Below are 18,869 nucleotides of genomic sequence, written 5' to 3'. Positions count from 1 at the left end.
TGGAATAACATTGAATTTCGTTCAATTTGCATAGAAATACACAAAGAATTGTCAAGCCTACGTAATTTGCATTGAGAATGTGCGGAATTCTTAGCTACATAGTCATTGCATTGTTGGTATAACCCGACCGTGTTAAATAGGTCGGTGCCATGGCTGGGTTATACCTACGATAGTGCGTTGTAGTTTGCTGTAAGTTTTTGAGAAACACATATTAGCCATTTTAACACACTTTTATTAGCTTCATCTATATGTTTGTAAGGTTGTATGTAACACTTTAAACGGACACGGTCACTGTTCGATGACATTTAACTTAAAAAATAATCATTCATCTTATTCAAAGCCTAAATATATATTTTTAATTAATAATTTCGTACTACCTTTAAAGCAAATTGATTGTTTATAAGCCAAAATAACTCACCCCTCTACAATCGAGATAAAACAGACCCCTATTGATCTAAAAGGACAGATCCTTTCAAATCATTAGCTCTATTACTGGGAATTGAACCCAACACCTATTTGTTAAGGAAAAATCATTGTCACAAAGCGCAACATAATAGCACTTTACCGCCACGGCCAGTGTTGTATAAAGATATATCGATACTTTTAATCTTAAAACGCGACCACACGTGACTCGAATAAAAATTCATCGATTGTTTCTTACAAATTGATCGATTAATACGTGATAGTGTTGCGATCACGACTTCAAATTATCGACTTGTTTAAACGATGCCAATCTCGCTTCGATCATTTTGCGGTTCACATGTGGGCAGGGAAATTGCATTTATTAACTTATATTTGTGTTTTTGACGAATTATTTGTGATTATACTTTTTAAAAATGTATAAATGAAACTTTTAGGTAAACTTAGATCTAATACACTTAAATACTTAATAAAAATAGAGCATAACAAAAAAAAAAAGACTGTGCATTGACAAGTAACCTTAATAAATCAGATTAATCTACCATCCATCAAGAGCAGTTCACACATTTCGGAGATTAGACAAACGTTTAAATTACCGACTATTAACATTAAAATCTGTCATACCCACAAACCAAGCACAAAGCTAGACTATCGTTCGATCTTACTGGTTATTAAGTGGCGTACATTTCAATTGCGAACCACCGTATTTATTTCACCTTACCTTGAATAGAGATAAACACATGTTCCGCAGATTAATGTGCCTTTTGTATGGACTATGGAGCGTTTTGTTCGTACAATGAAGTTTATTTGAGTTCAAGTTGGAATCACGATTCAACCTGTGTTGAGGGGTTTGTTTTTGGTGTTTAATTCAATTATATTAAAGTATATTTAATGTAGTTATTTGAGAAAGAGCATCTATTCAATAACGCGGTGTGGATAAAAAAGACTAACCTATTTATCCATTTAACAAGTTCAAGTGATTAAAAAAAATTGTGAAACTACCTCCATCTTTTTATTCACAATTGAAACTTCGAGTATTTTAATAAAAAGGAAAAGTCATTAACATGATAATTTACCAAAAAATAAATTTGTGCTAAAAGTGACTTCCACGAAGCTATATTATAATGTAAGTACCGGGTACCTAATTGCGATGTAAAATAAAGTCACTTGGATGTTGATGGTAAAGAAATTGGATGGTTCAACGAATTTACAAGGGAGCCTGTCATTACGTTGCCTCATTCAGGACCGCCATGACCGTCGATTTGGCACCCCGCTAGTGATGTGCATGTTTTATCGATATTATGAAAAAATATAAAAATATATATATGTATGTATTTCACTTGACACAAACCACATAATATGATGAAAATAATTAAGTTTAAGTCGATATTTATTGCTGTAATTGGGACAGCGAAAATTGTTAATATTTCAAAATACATGCATGTTATTTATTTAGTCTTATTATAATTAAGCGTGTAATAAATCACAATTTGTCATTGAACGTAAATAATTATATAAAAGTACGTATAAGTTAAACGTCGAAGTAAATTAAACGCAATATATTATTACGAATGTAAACCAAACACCACGACCAATTTACTTCAAAAAAGTTAACCAAAAAGTAAAGTTGTCTTACCATTCTTATTCAACTGTTAATCATATTACACCAAACCACTGCTATTTCTCGTGAAAATTAACTTAACCGAATGCGTAATTGTATAAACACTTAAAAAGTATAACCGCGACGAATTGGGAATACGCACACACCCGCGCGCGCTCATAAAACTCGCTTGCATCTTGATCGAGTAGCATTATAGCGGCCAGTTTTTGCCGCAAGCTTTCCGAGATTCCGATTGGTATAATGAAGCCATTACAGCAAGAACAAGCTCGGGTGAGGGCAACCACATCGGTATGAAAGGAAAAAAATGCCCAAATCGCCCGGAGGAGCTCTCGTGCGCCGACATGCTGTCTTGCCAGCGTAGAAAAAGAAAAGGATATTTGAGTTCGTTAGGACTCGTTTCGCGGTCCCGCTTTCGAATGCCCACCTTTTGTTTTGTAACAAAGGCTACGCTGACGTGAAGTTATATATCGACGTTATAATTAAGAATTGAAAATCTAATCCCAAATTAATAATTAATTGCTTTTCAAAAGCTATTCCGATGTCGTTAGCGCGCCGCTTTGAATGTTTGAATAAACACATGATGACAAAGCGGATCTAGTCCTTGTAACATAAATTATTTCTCGATGAGCGACCGAGTACCGTTATTCGATGGGATTGCATGCCTGTATTGTGAGTGCTCGCCGTGTTATTATACATCTAATACATTTTAAAGCATCTCAATTTAATGACAATAATTTATTGGCATATCATTATCCAAATTTAATTAAATACATGAATTTATCATCGACACTTATAAATTTTAATGAGCAGGCAGCGACATTATATAATATACTTAGTCATTCAGAATTATAAATTCATGTGTAATATCATTAGACAGTCGACCTGAGCATTAATTAACTAAGCTCAAATTGTATTCTAAAACACGAAGTGAAATTCGAGCGTCGTCATCCCAAGTCCCAACCTCTAGGCAGAACATGTTAATCTCAGATCATTAAGAACGATAAAGACATGCGGTGATTACCCTACAATGGCCGAAAAAAACTGTAATCAATTCAAAAGGGTCATAAGAAAGCGACAAACTTACGCCCACGTCTCACGAGAGGGATATACGAATAATGAGATAATTTGTGGGAGAAAAAATAACGCATTAAGTCCCTCTTGATAAACCTTTATTTTCGTTTCAAAACAAAGACTAGACGGTGACGTTATGAATGAGCTTTAATTATGTGTTAGATGCATGTGAAGGTTTATGCATCGTAAATTATACACGTTATTTAATAAACTATAATAAAACACTATATTCAGAATCCTGTCGACTGCATTGTTCTATTGTATATAACAATTTTCTCTCCATAAGTTTAATCTTAAAATGTCCCTATAATAAAAACTAGTTTAGAAATTGAAAGTAATCTAGAAACTAGTCGCAGTTCAATAAATACATCAGCTGTTGTCATCGATTCGATTCCGATCAAAGATCATTTAAACCTCCATAAATATTAATACGACGTAAAACTGTATTCTCAATCAAAAACAAACTTTTATAGCTTCTAGATTCCTTAACGTCTCAATTCAGATCTTATTTACGACCTCATCCTAGATTTCTCGTGTAATATTCAAATATTCAAGTATGTTAATGAGTTTAATAAATGTACGTCCCAAGTAATTTAGATTGAGTCGATTCGATTTTCCCATTTCGTGTGCCACGAACGTCTTAATACAAAACTCAATCTTAGATAAGGAAAAAATCTTATTCAACACTCTCCATATCAAAATCACATTAAGTCGTCCGAAAAGCAAGCGCATTAAACGTGAACACGTTTGTATCTCGTAGGTACTTCTAATAACTCAATCCTTTGTAAATTATATAGAGCTGAGGCTCGGTCGCTATCATTAAAGTACATTCGAATTGATGTAGTGCATCTTTTCAATTCGTCATGCTTTATTTGCCGCTCAATCGCTTGCTTCACCACAAATTAGTTGACTTTTGAATTAATAAATTCAGTAATAATAATTTAAAAAATATGACGCGTCATCTAATTAAGTTGAACGGAGATTTATTAACTACTTAACCTTACAATTAGATCGTACATGAAATCAAAATCACCTAACTCGGTTTGCCTTATTCGGAAACTGCGGGTTTCAGCTGGTAAAAAAATGTTGAAAATCGATATAGTTTTCGAAATAAACTGTACAACAACAATCAAATCCATCCCTAAAATTTTAGTACAGATACTTCCTACATATACTTACCTATAATATAAAAGAACAGACAAGCAAACAAAATTCACTTAAAACCCCCAAATCCCTATTAATTTGCGCACACACATCGCGTGTGCGTCCCACATATACGTCACGTACCATACCTGTTTGGTTCTTCGTTTTGTGGCTCAGTAACGCCCCGGCCATTATTACCAAGCATAGCGTTATCGATTATATTGGTAAGCGTGTTTATTGTACCTTTGTTTTATGTAATGATGTTTTCTTGTATTCAATAGTTTGATTGTAGCCGATTTATCGAGCGAGTGATCCAATATGTTTGTTTACTTATTATCTGTTTGTTTTTATTTAATTGACGTACTGTTGAGTTTTGGATCTGATACGTCTTAATACGATGTAATTGATGGACTTCAGCTAGGTATCTTAAAAAAAATGTAATTAAGTTTCCATAAAAGGCTATATAACAATTTTTTATGTCTGTCTAATGGGAAGACATTACAATTCGTGATTATGTAGTTCGACATAAAGTAGTGCAAAAAGCATAGCTAAATCTATAACCGCCATAAAATCGCGAGCAACAATAAATTTCAACATCGAATAATACAAAAAAAATATCGACATTTAAATCGGCCCCAGTACATCACTATCAGCCCGCAGCGCCACGACTTTATCACAGGCGAGTATTGAAACGTGCACTCAGCGTATTTACGTATTGGCTGTAAGTGTAGGTATCCATATTTATTTGTCTACGCTGAGTTAGGGTGGTCGGCTGGTCGATAATTTATTATCGAGGTTTAATAACGCATTTGTTGTTTAATAAAAATAAATTGATATTTGATACTATTGCCGACTTTATTTGCTTGTTGGCAAATTGATTAAAGTTTATAGGAGGATAAATACATAATTATATAGCAGACTCCAAACAAAGTAAGTATTTTTTGTATGTTTTAATACAGTTTAATAAATACTATACCCGCAACGACGATGTTTAAATAATAATTATGCATAACTTAACTATAAATTAGGAATTAATAGGAATAGGAATTAATTTGAAATTCGATAGATTTCGTATAACACAAACAACACTAAAATCACTCATGATTCTATTAATGGAATTCCTTTTTATTGGCGTATTGTTCAATTATTATGTAATTATTGTAAGAATAGCTGTAAGGAATCAGAAATAAATAAATAAATAAATAAATAAATGATTTAATTCTACAGCAGAAAAATGTTCATTTTATGAAGTAATTACTTAATTAATAAACACGGTTAATTCGTTGAGCGTTTAACATTATGGCATGATAACAGAGCAGAGGTTCTGTGGGCAAACAGACATCAACAAATGTTTGCTGTATGGTAGTTTGCTGTGACGCCTCGCTGCAGCTTACTGAGTGAGTCAATATTGACTGGGGTAGGGTTGCCACTTTTGGTTTTAACATAAATTTAATTTTATATTTAATACACGAAAAAAGCTTTAATATGTAGGTATATTAAATATGAGTATTTAAGTAAAGATAGAATAAATGCACTCTTAACATCTAAACAGGCCTAATGTAAACGTAGTGCTGCACGTTCGTTTATTTCTAGACTTTTAAAAATAATGTTCATTACATTATAATTTATTAATAACATCACAACAATTAATACCATTTCAATTACATAATCGAATTGAAAATACATACTAGATACATGTAACATAATTAAACATAAAACATTTTTATTAAAAAAAATTATAGTCATCGTGCGACAGCCCTGGTTAAGGCGAGAAGCTTTTATGGAGCAAACGAAAATCTGTAAAGTTTACATTGCATTGCTACTTCACAACAACCTCGCTGCACTTGTGTCCATATTTGCCGATCAATGGAACGGGAATAAATATGTCATGCAATAAAACTGTCATGTTTGGATTAATTTAGTACTATTTGAATAGGTGGGGAGTTTATAGCTAAGGTATTTTCTATGTTTATGTTATAATGATGGTGAAAAGTATGCAGATTAAAAATGTTATTAGTGTTATTACCTACTGTTGTTACGTAACGGCTGAACAGATTTTGATGAAACTTCTAAAACGAATATGATTTTACTTTGCCTTTTTTAAGTTCCCCCAGAGCTTTCTTTACATTATTTATCCATAATAACCCATTCTTCTTCAGTGATATATAGCACAAACCACAAAATTCAAATAAAAACGTAACTACCTTCTTTTATTTTTTACGTTTAACCCGATTGCTCATACCAAACTAAACAAACAGCATTCCACACAAAAAACTTATTTAAAGTTACTAATCCTTGCTCCCAAAAAATCAATATTTGTCCAAGAGCTAGAATCCATACAACTAATAGACTACCGTGCGCCCCGGCTCCGCTTGGTCAATATTGAACGCGCTAAATAACTTTTCTTGGTACTCAAAAAGGGTTTGACTTGTTACAATTTCATGTGGTTACTTTTAAGGATAAAATTTAGTCTACATGTCGTGTATGTATGTTTGCTTTAAAACAACGTTTCGTTATTTCTTAAAAAATGTACACCGTATGATAGAGAAACATGCTATAATTATTATCGTTTTTCCTACTGAGTATATTAAAATAAATAAATTGAAAAATCTTTGCATCTAGATCTACCTACCTATTTTAACAAGCTTCAGCTTGCGACTATATACAAAAATACACACAAATCTTTATATTACACAAACAAAATCTACCTACTAACTAACAAGGACCTCATGACAATCTACTTCAAGGTACAAATGAAAAAATTTACATGTCTGCAAAAACCAACAATACCCTCTTGAAAGGTTCTTAATGCTCATAATTTTCGCAAATCTGCAGCCTTTTATAAAATACTGTCATATCTATTGTATTAATACAATACACGAGGACACTTAAATCTTAAATGTATGTACATATTAATTTTAATCCTTGCCCCAACAATACTGGTGTAAAAGTATTGCAAATAATTAAGAAATAAGCACTTTCTTGTGTATGATTTTACGGTATTTTTTATAAGGATTAGACTGTAATTATGGTTGAATTCTGAGACCTCAAAAATCTTTTAAATCGGAATACATACTGTAGGTATTTTTCGATAAACTATGTTATTTATAAAAAAGCAAATTTTGAGCATGTCACACTCATTTAGGCGTGACCAATGATATTGTTTGTATATATTACTAGCGATCCGCCCCGGCTTCGCCCGTGGTACATATGAAAAATAGATGTTGGCCGATTCTCAGACTTACCCGATATGCACAGAAAATTTCATGAGAATCGGTCCACCCGTTTCGGAGGAGTATGCAGACTAACATTGTGACACGAGAATTTTATATATATAAAGATAATATCATTGGGCGTGACAGTAACAGATCTTAGACAACATGTTTTGAAAACCAAACCGAAATTATTTAAACAGTTTCATATTTCTTTATATACTTTTGCTATAGTTGTTTATCTAAAAGCTAACAGCTATTGACAAAAAATTCCATCTATTAGGCAACCGTATTTTATTATACAACTAAACACAATCGGATGGAACGATCGTAATAAATAGAGCTTTAAAACAAGAGCCTTTATTAAGATCCATATAACACAATAATAATATGGCCGATGTCGGGCTGAGAGGATTAATTATAGAGGTAATCCAATGTGAAAGAAATTATGTGGGATTTATACTTCGTGTTTTTGAAAGTTAGGATTCGGGCTGTATCTTATTAAGGCATTTGGGAACTTGGGACAATGCGTCAGAAAAAGTTCTGCCAGGTTTCAGAAAAAGCTATTTTCTTTTCTAGTGGAGAAGAACTTGATGAATTTTATAGCGTGCTATTTTTATACAGGTATGTCTTTTTCGAGTAGAGTACAGGATTCGGGCTGTATGGAGGTATCTTATAGGCTTTTGGGAACTTAGGGCCTTGTGTCAAAAGTTGTCCCAGGTTTTAAAAAGCTATTTTCTTTCCTAGTGGAGAAGAACTTGATGAATTTTATAACGTGCTATTTTTATATAGGTATGTCTTTTTCGAGTAGGTAATAGTACAGGATTCGGGCTGTATGGAGGTATCTTATTATGGCCTTTGGGAACTTGGGGTAATGCGTCAGAAAAAGTTCTCCCAGGTTTCAGAAAAAATAATTTTCTTTCCTCGTGGAGAAGAACTTGAATTTTGCAAGACATAATACACTTATGACAACTATAATTCATAGTAAGCACTTTATAATTGAGTTTATCAACCAAATTAATCTCAACAACGCGACATTACCACCGCAAAAACACATTTAAAACACTTAAAATATCATCTACAATTAATATATTTGTTCAAAAATGAATACATATCTATCCAGTAGGTACTCACGATATAATAGTATGTACTCATACTTCATAGTGATATTTTCAACACGTTCAATTCACAATAATCTAGTTCCACTTAATAATGTTATCACACCAAGCAAGTCATTAAAGATTCGAACTTATCCAAATAAACCGGGAATAGAACCGACGCCCACTCGCATTCCTACAAAAACTGGTTTTAACTTTTAACCATTACTCCTAGAGGTGAAATTTAAAGTACGGATTGAGTTTATTGGTTTTATAGATAGAGGCTGGGGATATTGGGAAGTAATCGATTTTTCTTTTTGTTCGAGATTTTTTTTGAGGGTATTTTTTTTAGGCAGGTGTTTCACGTTTTTTTGAGCAATTAGGTTATCTGTTTGTACTTTACTAGATTGAGTCTTTTAGCATTGTTTATCCGATGGATGTACCAATTTTGACGCTGAAAACTGAACCACAGAGAAGGAAAAGTGAGGGTATAAAAAATGTGGGATCGTAAAAATTATGCGAGTTTTACATTTTCTTTATCACTAATATCAATTAACCCATAATTCAAAGTGTCCGAAATGAAAATGAAAAAAAAGCAACGAATACTTAAAGCGGGTAGGTTGTAAAAAGTACGGTAGATGTAAAATGATAATCAGACATTCATAGATAACTCTTTAAATAAGAAAACAGTGGGAGATTGTAACGCGCTTCAAAGTAAATTTGTATTATAAGATTAACAACAAACAAACATACGACTTCCTTAGCTCCTTATGTTATATGACAACTAGTGGTCCGCCCCGGCTTCGCCCGTGGTACCTACATGTTTAAACTATTCTATCTCTCAAGTTGGATCGAAATGCACATGGTGTGCGAATTTTATTATAATCGGTTAAGTGGTTTAGGAGTCCATTGAGGACAAACATTGTGACACGAGATTTATATATACATATATGATAAGATTAAAAATGCGTGAGAAGATAAATCTGAAACACAACTTGTTCAAATATTTTTGAATGGAGTATTACTTAAATAATTTTAATGTAGAAAAACTTAATATTTAAAACACTTAAAAATTCTTCAGTATTGATAGTTTATACTATTTATTGAATTTTTTTATTTACTATACCCTAACTTTACGCCAACAATCATTCCTTACAAAAACTGTACTACCAAAAACTCCCACATTAATCACAATTAACAAAAAAAATCTCTCAAAAAGTTCAAAAAGTCTCAAAAAATTTCTACGCATCTACATTGCAGCGGATGTTATAATCCAAAATTACTATAATGTCCAAACATCAGTAGCTAGCGTGGTGGTGCTAAGTGGAAGTGTAAGTGTGGTTATCACCTAGCTTGGGCCTAATGCATGTGTGTTTGATGAAGTAATCCTGTGGGGTATGGGTACTGGTTCAGATCCGGAATTAGAGGGACTGGGAGTTTTTGATCGTATTACTGGCATCCTAACTAAGATGTATTAAATTAAATGTAGGTATATTTATTTATCTAAAGACAGGTTCAATGTTCTAGAAGTTCAATCAAATTGTAAATTACTTCCGGTTACTTAATCGAGTTCAAAAGTTTGCTCAAACAAGATTGCTTCCTTGTAAAATGAATTTAAATGCCACTAATAAAACGCATTAATAAAAACTAAACAAGCAGCTGCTACAGCTTTACCCAATGACTACAAATATCACGTACTGAACACACAAAAACCAATAAAACCTAATAATATAAAGACTCATAACAAAGAAACGCTTCACAGAGATATAAAACAGAACCAAAATTGTGTACCCCATTGTAGATTGTAGGTACATAGATAAAAAACATTTACAGCACCTTACATAACAATATCAATTTCACAACAAGATTAAACATGTAACGAGGTAGTTTGTCGAGATCAGCCTGTCAGAGATGAGGTCTAACAGGGGCTTCCTGTCTGTCTGTCCGTCAGATAACGTGCTCAAACATACTCCGACCCGAAGTTGATTATTTAATACTACAATTTATACCGCGTCCCGTACTTGAACTATTGTACCTTTAGATGTATCATATGGAAATATTAATAAAATGATTTCATATAGCTTTTGTTAGAACACTTGTTTCCAGGCAGAATTGAGGAATTTAAGAAAGGATAAATTGCTTATACTAAGAGATTAAATCGGTTTTAAAAACCATTATTATACATTTTAAACCTTAAAACAGACAATTCGATTGTTAATTAACATAGAAGTATAAGAACTCAATTATCACAATAATAACATCACTAAACTCAAGCTCGAAAATTCGCTAACAAGCCACATAATCGCCGGATAAAGAATCGTGAAATTAACCTATTTCCGGGCCAAGATTGCACGCAAAAACTCGGCAGAAGTCACCACACTATCTAATAGGTTTACATATCGGTACAATCACGTCCACCTTCCATAAATAACACCCTCTTGACAGTTAAAACACACCTTCAGGTAACCAAATACCGCGTTCGCAGAATGACCGACCAAATCGCTAAATTGTGACGAAAAAATCATTAAAGATCCAACAAAGGAAATTGGTTTGTGTTCCCCGTAAGTAGTTTCACAGATATCCAACAAAAAAAGTGTATTTTGATGTCTAAATATACTCGACCAGGTAGACACCGTAACGGACACTTGCCGAGAATCACCATTAATTGAAAAGCCGAAATATAAATTCCGATATCTGATCGAACTTTTTCGATTCTGATCGAGATGTTATAGAAAAGGTTTATTGTAATCGATTCTCGTAAGCCGCGAGGTTTTATCGGTTTCTAGGAAAATATTGAGTGGCTAGTTTAGAAGGTTATGAATAAAATTTGTTTTAAGCAGGATTATGTTGAGAATCTTGACGGTTGTCTCGAGAGGAGAACTGTATTTCGTATTAAATAATGAATTAATTAAGAAAGGATTATAAAATGAAGAATAACTTTCGAAAACTGATCAGTGTAATGGTGATCATTTCCATCTCGATGAAACAACTTAATTGGAATGTAAAGTTATGAATTAAATTCTTCTTTGAGAGCGAATAATTAGGAAATATTATTCCTTTAGGGGTAACTATTGACGAATTTCAGCTTCACTTTGACAAAACATACACCAACAGCTTGCACTATTATATATTTTACTCATTCACGTCGAATCGCCAGTTGAGCAATAAAGTCAAATACCAGGGTTCCTTCCCGAAGCTTAACATTCATTGAATTTATTACAACAAAATCCAAAAGCATTACGTCCTAATGGCAGCTAACAATAGAATTTATTCTACCTGAGCCGAGCCTCTCGGTTCCCATTGTTCGCCAACAAATTCGGAGCACTCTTGATTTTTTTCCCAAAAACCCTTGTTAGCAAGTCGTCGGATAGATCTCTTTTGTTGGAGACAATAGCCAGTTACATATTTATACAGGTAGTAGGTACAGGTGTCTGCATACGAAATCTAGATGTAAACCAAGCTGAAACTCACCAATGCACCAGTATAATCGATAGATGCAATCAAGATGGAAAAAAGTTGGGCGTTTTTCTATCGAACCAAATAGTGAAGCAACAAATAACGTTTTTTAAGGATGGTCAGCGAAGGCCAATTAGTTCTACCCCAGAAGATGACTCTGTCGACGCTTTTTTCATCGATTCTGTTTGTAGAGGCCCGAATTGGACGCGCTTCTGTATATTACAACGCTGACTGTACAAATATTTTGTCGCCGCATTTTCTGGTAATGTCACGGTAGTGGCGCAATTCCGATCGAGGCTGTGATAATGTTGATTTTTGGAAATCGTTCATGACTCTCCGTTTTCCTTGTAAAGTACATAGGTTTTTCGTTCGTGTACTATCATGAAGGATTAATTTGTACCGGTAGGGCTTTGTAGCTTATATTTTGAATACATATTGCCGCACAGATTTAAGAATTGAAGATAGTTTATAGCCATTGGACATATTAAACTTCCCGGTTTTAATTCAGCAGCATAGTAATGAGGTTATGAGTCAATTATCGAGTACCCACACAAAACTTTTGATCATCTTCAAAATTCTTTCAAACTACAGAGTACAAAAACCATAGACACGACACTAAAATTTAATTAAAAAAAATTAGAATCATCTTCAAATTCATTCTCACGGCATATTCATCAATACGCCGCAATTAACAACTTCTTTCAATTTGTAATAAAGCTTCCACAAACAGGATTTAGAGAAGTTATCACCGATCCGTTAATTTTGATAACTATTCACTTCTAATTAAAAAATTGTAGGTATGTGCCCATTTGATTCTGAGTTTTGTGTACAATTTCAAAATTTAAATGTAATTGATTCGCCAACCTTTTGATTTTTAACCCTTACCTTATAATTGATGGTATTACTGTACAGTCACCGATACTTGATAAGTGTACAAAGTTTAAATTAAATCTGTCCGTTTCAAGTGCATCAAAATCGAGTCTTAAAGAGTCATGTTACATACAAACATACAAGTGAAGCTAAAAAAAAGCGACTTATAACTAAACATGTACCTACATTTCTTAATCTAACAAATCGCATGATTTTGAAGTTAATATATTCCTGCATGAAATTGAAAAACCCATGTCTACATGTTAATAAATATAGTGTTATAAATGATGTGAAAATATCCTGCTGATTGATATCTTTGATAGATTATTGGAATATATGATAAAGTGTTAGCCGAGTATTGTGTAATTAATCACAATAATACTTAATGTGAACGTGTTATGTTGGTTTGTAGACCTGTGCGTGTACTCAAAGTGTACTGAAACTCAAACATTTATAATAATGAGAAAAGTTTAGTTTAGAGTAGGGATTATTATTGAGAAAATTACTGATTCAAAGTTATTGAAGTGAAACTTCTATAACGGGGTCGGAAAAAAATTTAGTGTAACATTTTTTCGTTACGCGTGACATTTTTCCGTTACGCGCCATCTTTGATTCGACGTATTTCTGTAAAGTTGCATATACCTAGTAAATTATTTTTTGAAAAATAAGGTCACAAAGAAGTTTCACTTCTTACGTGTGTACACTAGTACACGCACACATTTTTATTTTTTATTTTTATTTTAGGTAAGTAGTCTAAAAATTAATACTGATATCTAGATACGAGATACGCATATATTTGCATGCTTTATACAAAGCGAAACATGCTGAACAATTATCTCTTCACACCTCTCTGTACCATGTTTTTGGCAAATAAATGTTATTTTATTTTTATTTTATTTTAGAGGATTCAATTCTCTCACTATTTGAATTGTTTTTTGTTTGTTAAGCTTTGCATTTAAATAAGAATTACCCTCCATAAAGATAAGTTAAAAAATAGATTTTCATAAAAATATATTACCAATGACTGTCTATATTTAAATAATACTTAAACAAAGCTTTGTACATAACGTCCGAAACAAGACCACATTTCAAAAAAAGAATCCCAATATGTGTGGTTCACAACACATTTAAAAACCATATTTAAAAAAAGAACATGGTTCATCCTATATTATATCGTCTCACGGCAAAATGGCTGTTTATTCATAGACCCTTCGAGAAATTCGTGCGATGGCAACGTATAGTTTTGATAATTGCTTAATCAAGCTGATTGATCTTCAATCAAGCTTCAGTCATCGACCGAGAAACGCTAGGGCTGACACTTTATTGTTATTTCATTATTGTATATTCAGGGTTGTGTTGTTTGAACCTTTTTTGAATAATGTTTTAGTGTTGTTAGTATTAAGAATAGCGCTCTGCTTGTATTTGAAAACATTCAATTAACTTTATAATAGTTATTTTCTTTATTTATTGTACCTTTAATTTAATGGGGTTTATCCATGGTATTTTATGTATTGTTATAATTTTATTGAGTAAATTACTTACAGTATTATTTTATAAACTTTCATTCTTTTAAATTTGTACATCCGTATAATGTATAAATCTTGAATTAACATTTTAATTTTTCCATATTGACAACCCTAACCATAGAATAATGAAGATTTAGACACGGATACTTCATTTGAAAACGTAAAAAAATTATACTACTCAAATCGTTGAATCTATGGTCGATTATTTTTTTTTCTTGAATTTTTGCAAACCTACTTCGTTAAGTAATGCCAGTTCGTTAGTGAAATTAACAAAAACAAAAATTAACTTTAACTTGAAAATTATTGAATGATCTCAGATATCGTTTTATTTATTTAAAACTACAAAATATAATAGAACATCGTTATTTATAACCATACTTCTAATAATTATTAATCCGAATGATTCTATGAATACATATATTTGTGATTTTACGCAAAAACTACTGAACCGATATGGCTGAAGTTTTTAAAAAAGTAAAGATTTTATATTATACAAAATTATCTTCTTATTCACCAAGCCACGGCTACAATTGACTTGACCCGAAATATAAAACTATTGAACATCGTTCTAACTATTAGTTTAGTAATCTTTGACCTCATGATCGTTGATTCGATTCCAGCAGAGACAAAATAGGTTCGATGTAAGATAACTAATAACTTGAAAAATATACTCAGATAATTATATTATGTTACTTGATTTCTGCCCGCGGCTTCGCCCGCGTTTTCAAAGGAAAACCCGCATAGTTCCCGTTCCCGTGGGATTTCCAGGATAAAACCTATCCTATGTGTTAATCCAAGTTACCCTCTATATGTGTGCTAAATTTCATTGTAATGGGTTCAGTAGTTTTTACGTGAAAGAGTAACAAACATCCATACATCCATACTTCCATACAAACTTTCGCCTTTATAATAGTATTAAGATAATATCACAATTCACAGGTTATTGTATGCCATAACTAGAATACAGTTCGACACTAGATTTAAGAAATGTGATAATACTTATACTATTCTGATTTGTCTATATGTTCTATCGTATTAATGCTAAAGGAAGTAAACCATTATGGTTCAATTTAGAAACAAAATCACAATAAAACAGTGATTGTAGCAAATTCCTGGGTCGCTGCAGTAAATTAAATGATAGCCGTACTTATATAAAACTTTTTGTAAAGTATTTAAAATTAATCACTCAATTCACACATACTTAAAAATATATACCTATATGTAGTCCTATTATTTTAATATTAACTACCTATGTACAAGTAATAATATATTTTTGAGAAACAAGAATGTATTAAGTATTTTAATTACAAAAGTAATTTAAAATATAGAATGTGGCTTTTAAACTGTGCAACATATTTGAACAATAACTTTCTCAAAAAACACAAAGAACGGAAAATCCCAAACAAAACCCATCATAAAGAGATATTTCGTTCGTTCGTGATCAGCCAATGCTTCGCCGGAACCGATCGTGATCCTCTGAGTTGTCAAGATATAGGTATAGGTATAGATATAGGTATCGGTACAGGTATAGGTACTTTACATTCCGCAGTTTGTAGGGAAATGTCCGCAAGCACGGAGAAATTTCAAAAACGTTCGACGGTTTAATTTTGAATTTGGAAACGAGAATTCGAATTACGAATAGATTGTTTAGAAGACATTTGGATTGGTTTGTAATAGTTAATTGAGAAGAACTTCAGATTAATTTTTCTGTGTAATGGCAAGAATTGTCCAATTAATCGATATAATTATAACAATTATTGAAGATAACTAATCGGAAAAATTACATAAACATATTTGTTTATGAACGAGAAATATAATGTACAATACCAACTGCAATAATTTAAATAATTTAATATGATGTCTGTGTCTTTTAACTGTCAAATTGACATTTCTGATTTCTCTCATGTGTCGGCCATATTTTCATGTTACTGTCGCGTCTTACAGAGTTGAATTCAATTAAGATGTACTTATTGTAATTTGTAAGTGCTTATAAATATAGCAAGCCGTTCCGTCTCCGCTCTAGATGACCCGATATACAAAAATATTTTTGGTGGTGAAATAATTTCCAAAATCAGGTAACTAGGTACCTACCTAGTACCTACTCAAGTAAGTAGTTTTTGACACATAATGTACGTCTGTTCTCTCAGTTTTTAAATCGTGTTCGCTAGAGATAAAAATACGTTACGATCCGTTTAGCCGTTCTTGAGTTATAGATTGTGTAAATAGCCCATCTTATATTTTTGTATATACTATATAGGTACCTACATAAGAAAATTAGCATAGATAAATTATGAAATAATAAATAGAGTCCATTAGTCGTAATTGTGATGTGAGGAGTGAGGACCGTAGCTTTCTCATGTGCTTGCATGCTTGCAAGAAGTAAGGCGACTAAGTAGGTACTATTACTTTAAGAATTTCTAATAATGTGATATTTAGTGTGTACCTAGTACCTACCTACAATGTGTGCATTTATATTAATTTTTTGTTCTTGTAGTTAACCACATCAATGTCATTCACTGTTAAATAAAATAAGTAAAGCGAAATAACTTGAAGATACGCTGCATTGTTCATATTTTTTTAGGTAGGTACCTACCTACCTAAAAAAATTAGTGTTCTTCTTTTGACTTAGTTATTGGATCATAGGAATTAATCAGTGTAAGAGGAGTATTGGTTATTTTATATATTAAGTAGGTAGGTAGGTAGGATTTCCAACTTTTTCAAAGTTTATTTAGCGTTTGTAACTCAAGAACCGCTAGTCCGAAATACGTGAGCCTTTTTCAATATCGGAATACGTTATCTGACCAAGTTTTACTTAACATTTAATTATTCCACGCCGTGTCATTAGCAGTAACCTATTGTTTTAAAAGCGAAACAAAACATTAAAATACTTGAGTTTTTGCCGGATATTAAACAGCTTAATTACGACACTAATTGATTAAAACGTTCTTACTTTATATCTCTTTATTTATCTCATTAATATTATCAATGCATTCTTTCTTCGCGTTTTTAAATGACAAAAGTTTATCAAGCGTCAAGAATCTTGAGATCAAAGTGCATTATTCAGTTGTAACTAGAAATAACTACAAACGACTCAACTCATTGAAACTCACTATTTTCTAAGCGGTAACTTTTTAAAAGCAACGACCGCAGATATTATAATTCAAACTGCACGTCTATTTACATCCGCCGCGACATATTAATATAGCGTTAGTATTAAAACTGAATGTAAATCCACGCATATGATACCCGGTGAGGTGACAAATAAAAAATATTCCCGGGAAAAGCTGAAAACGTGACTGCACTACGGCAGAGAGCGGGCACCCTGCCGTCGCAGGGCTCTCTTTGTTTTTAAAGTAACAAAAAGCAATCCCTTCTGACCGACCGGCAGGTACAAAATATTCTGGACCACATGTTGAACATTTCGCTAAAACTTGTCACTAAGCAAGATATATCTACATATATACACACCCCCGCCGCAACTTCACAACATCCACTCATAAACCACACGTGCCTTAGATCCTAATTAATTATTAAATTAAGGGCTCAACTTACTTGTCACTAATTAAATCATTACACTAAATGCAACGCCAGCAATCCATTCGCAACACAACACACACACTTGTCAATTAATTTAGCACATAAAAAATTCATTAAACATTCAACTGTCAAACAAACACTATCGCATAAAAGTCACAGATCACGATGATAAATAAACGATTGTTTATTAAAAAGTTTCGGGAGAAAAAATAACGCAGCGACGTCCGACACCGGCGCGGTGCCGATAATATTAGCGGGAGGACACGGCGCGGGCTCGCCGCTCGGCGTATTCATCTCAATCTGCGTCGAAACGAGACAGTAACATGACAATAAACGATTGTAAAACGTCAGGAGCGAAAGAGACAGCCGTTTTCTCATTATGCGCGCGTCGAGTCTGACATTTCAATAACGCCGTCCCGCTCTGGCGCGGAGTTATTTCCGAACAAATGATACGCGGGCGTATTTGTGCTGCGTCTCGCTCGCACGGATAGTAACCAGATAATGTCTCAATCGCATTGCTTAGCGCTATGCTGACTGATGCACTAACATAAACAATGATAATTCATGGATTTGCATGCGATAAAATGTTTTTAATGAGTCAACTTCGATGGATAAGTATAGACTTGATGGGTGGGCGGAATAGCAATTTAGTCCACTCATTTATTTTTATATCTGAAATTTGCATACATTGTAATATTCGGTATTAATATGACATAAAGTCAAATTAGAGGCGATATTTTATTCTTGATCTTTCTTAATAATGTCATTCGTAACATGTTTTAAAGTGGGTATTCTGTTATTAATTAAAAAGGTATGTAGATTAAATTTACATCGGCACTTAATTAACGCCATTGATAAAAAAATTGATATTTTTACATCTACTTTCAAATATTTGTTAGCAAATATTAATTAAATA

At 32.7% G+C, this 18,869-nt stretch overlaps 1 protein-coding gene across 1 annotated transcript in view; it reads right to left on the bottom strand.

The window, feature by feature from the left end:
* ci (transcriptional activator cubitus interruptus) overlaps positions 1–18,191 on the bottom strand; it is a 90,070-nt gene extending 71,879 nt beyond the window's left edge. The window contains exon 1 of the mRNA XM_090115713.1: positions 17,969–18,191. The gene's annotated coding sequence lies outside the window, so the exon portion shown is untranslated. The remainder of the gene's footprint in view (positions 1–17,968) is intronic.
* Positions 18,192–18,869: the final 678 nt, after the last annotated feature.

Source organism: Colias eurytheme, chromosome 24 (genome assembly GCF_061535395.1).
Source record: "Colias eurytheme isolate Ceu_HAF_F1 chromosome 24, ilColEury1 Martin Lab GWU primary, whole genome shotgun sequence".
Taxonomy (NCBI): domain Eukaryota; kingdom Metazoa; phylum Arthropoda; class Insecta; order Lepidoptera; family Pieridae; genus Colias; species Colias eurytheme.
This window is presented reverse-complemented; position numbering and strand designations above follow the sequence as displayed.